Raw genomic sequence first — 4,632 nt, forward strand, 5'->3', positions numbered from 1 at the left:
GCCACAATGGCCGGCGATAATTCGGCGATAACCGGCGATTTATCGCCGAGAATTCGCCACCTCCATTGGGAATGCTCTCATGCAGTTCACAACTAATGGGCAAAAATTGAAAAAGTACTGATTGTCGGAATGACCCGCCGCGTGAAATTGACATGTTATGTAAAGTTGATGATATTTTTTATCACTTTTCAAAACTCTCATTTTTTCAATGACACGGATTATAACGAGTAACTGATAAAATAAGAGAGAAAGAAGAGAGATAGGACAAAAAATAAGAAAAAATGGTGAGAAAGTTTTCTAACATACTCCCTCCGTCCACGATTAGGAGTCCCAGTCATTTTTGCACACCTATTTTATAAAAATAATAAAAAATAGTTAAAGTGGAGAAATTGTAAAATAAAAAAGAGAATAATGTTGGGAAGACTCTTGTCAACATTATTATCTCTCTTACTTTACTATTTGTCCACTTTAACTATTTTTTATTATTTTTATAAAACGGGTGCGCAAAAGTGACCGGGACTCCTAATTGCAGACGGAGGGAGTAGAAATTAGACTAATTTTGATGGATAAATTTTTTAAAAGATCGATTATTTTTTGAAGATATAGTAAATATAATTTTATAATAACACAAATGAAATCTATCAGTGGAATGCGTGATTTATTTAATAAAATAGTAAAATTAAAATGAAAAATTATACATAAATATCCTAAAATGGGAAAGTAGAATACTAATATGGGAAAAAGGTACTAAACATATAAATTTATAATACTTCAATTAATGTACTACCTTCGTCCTATAATAAGAGTTACTCCCTCCGTCCCAAGGTATTAGACCAACTTTTCTTTTTGGGATGTCCCAACATATTAGACTCATTTCCTTTTTTAGCAAAAAGCATCTATCTTATTTTATTCTCCACCTACATTTTTCTCTCTTCTCTCCCCTACTTTTTCCCTCTCTCATACTTTACTCTCTCCACTTTAACTATTTAAATATCACTTCCTTAAATCATGTGCCCAAAAGAAGTGAGTCTAATACTCCGGGACGGAGGGAGTACATTTTACTATCTTGGTCTATCCCACAATAAGAATCATAATACTTCATTTTTACTATAAATAGTACGTAAATCTTGCATTCCATTAATTCACTTCACTCATATTTTATTATTAAACTAATATAAAAAAGTGGGTCTCGTATTCCACTAATTTTTTCAATCCATTATTCTTTATATTTCTTAATACTCGTGCCTACACTAAAAGTGACTCCGATTGTGGGACGGAGTGAGTGATTGCGAAAGAAAATTGAAAAGCTTTTTTGCACAAAGAGAAAATTCTAACTCTAGTGTTAAATTTTATATACGTATATGCAGGAATATTTTTTATTTCTGTTCTGGCAACAATTTACAGTGTCAGTAATACATCGGCGAGTCTTTCGGCAATTAATACTACTGATTTCGAATACTCCGTATTTATGGAAAGAAATCTTCTTACTGTTACATCACTTTTAAATGGGCAAAGTTACTCTCTTCATAGTTATTACTCCCTCCGTCTCACTTAAAATGCAACATTTGGGAATCGGCACGGGATTTTATGTAGTGTTGTTTTGTGAGTTAAAAAAGAGAGAAGAAAGTAAGAGAGATGAAAAAGTAGAGATAGAGTTGTTTCCATTTTAGAAAACATTTCATTTTTAATGGGACAGCCAAAAGAGAAAAATGTTTCATTTTTAGTGGGACAGAGGGAGTACTTATTACTGTGTTTCAGTTAAACAGAAAATGTGTATTTTGCCACGCTGATCGACCTTGTAAAATAAACTGATTGTTTAAAATTTATATAATATGTCAACATTTTTTAATACTCACGCAAATTCAAGTATTGCAACAATGCATATGGCACATCCAATCGAATGTGCAAAGCAAAAATGTAAATTATACGTAATTATTAATTCCGCATACATTTATCCATTGTCAGACTTTGAACTTATCAAAATATTGAAAAAACCAAACTTTGTCGGTCTTTCTACAAAATACTCCCCCTGTACCAAAAAAATAAAAACATTTACGACAACATGAAATTAATACATAATCGATGAAATAAGAGAAATTAAAAGAAGGATAATTAAAATAATATTAATAAATAATAAGATTCATATTATTATTAGTGTTTAATAGTGGATTCTGATGGTATAAATTGTAAATTAATTGATATATATGAAATATGAGTTCGTAAACTTTTTAAAAATAAAAATAAAATATTTTTATAAAATGGATAAAAAAATAAAAGTGCCTTTTAATTTTATGAAATGGAGGAAGGAGTTTGATAAGTACATGAAATAATAAAGCTCGAAAATCTGACAATTGTTAAAAAAATCAATCGCTTAGCGAGGTGAAATTTAATTAAATATTTATTAATTTTCAGTAGGGATGTCAATTTAATCCGAAACTCGTGTGCCGGCCCAAACAACCCGGTAAAATGAGTGGGTTAGGGTTGTAATTTTATTACCCGACTACAGAACGGGCTAAACGGGTTGGCCCGGATGGATTGGCGGGTTAAACGGGTTGGCCCGAACGGGTTGCGGGTCGGCCCGATGTGTTGCAACTTTTAATTAAAAATTATTATGTTTTAGGGGTTTTTTTATATTTTTGAATCCTCAATCTTTCTACATAATCATTAGTCTTATTCAATCTTCATTTTATACTTTTCCACTCGATCCCACAATATCAACTTTCAAGTTCCACATCAACTCATTATTCCACTGTCCCATCATCTACTAGTGTCTTACAACCACCAAAGTCAATCAAGACAAAATTAAGAAATAATTCATCAAAATTTTAATATATTTATCATTTTAATAATAATTCATGTAAGATATGGTTTTTAATTTTCACAAAGAATTAGTTACGAACAATGCCTAAATAATGACATGAACACAAGCTTTAGTTTATGTTGTAGTTGATCGAGATGAAATGCTTCTTACCAAGTATTATTGCAAAATACTATGAAAATATGAAGATTTTATATGATCCTAACTAAAAAGAAAAAGTATCGATACAAGAAATTATTTTTGAAAGTTTTTAGGCCCGAATATAGCCAGATGGGTTAGCCCAAAACCCGGCGGTTTAGGGTTAGAGTTGAAAATTTATAACCCGAAAAATCCATAACCCGAATAGCACGCACCCAAATAGCCCGGCAATCCAAGTGTGTTGCCCCGAACTCGAACGAATTAGCCCAATTGACATCCCTAATTTTGAGTTAAATCTCTTTTTTTTTTAACTATTTAGATGAGGCCACAATAAGTTACTCCCTCCGTCCCGGCTAAGATGACACATTCCTTAGCCGGCACGGGGTTTTAGGAGTAATTGGTTAATGTGTTTAATTGGAGAGAGAAAAGGTGGGTGGAAGTATTAAAATAGAGAGAGAAAGAAAGGTGAATATTTTAATAGGGATACGAAAAAGTGGTTGAGTGTATTAATTAGAGAGAGAAAGTTTCCAAAAAATGAAATGTGTCATCTTGATTGGGACAAACTAAAAAGGAAAATGTGTCATATTAAGCGGGACGGAAGGAATATTATTGCACATTTAAAAAGTATGATAGTGAATTCAAATTTGCAAATGGAGTAGTATATTTAAATATATTGATTTTGAAATGAGATTGTTATGGATTTGGGTTGTGTTCTGTGATGATCTATGATCGTGTGAATTTGAGAATTGGGATTTATAAATTAAAGGATAAGTATTATGTATAAAATTCAATATTGTACTCTTTCTATTTCGGAAGGTTTATCATTTATTTATTTTTTCGTAAAATTTGTCACCTTTCACTTTTATTATTTTTTATAGTAGATCTCACATTCTACTAACTCATTTTCACTCACATTTTATTTTAAAACTAATAAAACTAGAACTCACTCACATTTTATTTTAAAACTAATAAAAGTAGAACTCACATGCCACTAATTTTTTCAACCCACTTTCAGGAGTATTTCTTAAAATCTACACCGGGTCAAATGGTGCCAAATTATTAGGAACGGAGGGAGTAATATATTTTTTAATTAAGCCCCGGCTTACTTAAATTTCTGGTTCCGCTACTGGTTCACAATTCAGCAAAACCTTGAATTTGAACCGGCCCAGCAAGGTGCAAAAACCCTGATTCAGGCAGCGGTTCAATATCGCCGGTTTTTGGGCCAAAATCGGCGGTTCATTTTTTTTTTGGTCTTTTTAGTTTTATTTTTTTACAAAAGGCGCATAAATAAAACTCAAACAATAAGGATACAAGTTGTAATTTTATTGATATAAATTTCAACGAGACTACAAGTTATAATTATAATAATTACTATATTTAAAAAAGACTTGAAGTTTTGAAGTCTTAAACAATAAATTTATATATACTTGTAAATTTTAACGAGACCTACAAAGAAGACTTGAAGTTTAGATCAATAAATTAAGCATATACTCTTAGTCGGCGAATGAGATGTTTCTACATAACCAAATTGTGGACACCTTTAAAAATTCAACCTTTAATGTTGAGTTTAGTCTAACAATCAACAATTATGGTAGAATTGTCAAAAGTTTCCCGGATTTAGTCTTATAGAGAAGTCTCATTCACCGACTTGAGTATATATAAATACAATTATTTAA

The sequence above is a fragment of the Salvia hispanica genome, chromosome 3 (genome assembly GCF_029641045.1).
Source record: "Salvia hispanica isolate PSC_SH4W2 chromosome 3, Shi_PSC_v1, whole genome shotgun sequence".
Lineage (NCBI taxonomy): Eukaryota > Viridiplantae > Streptophyta > Magnoliopsida > Lamiales > Lamiaceae > Salvia > Salvia hispanica.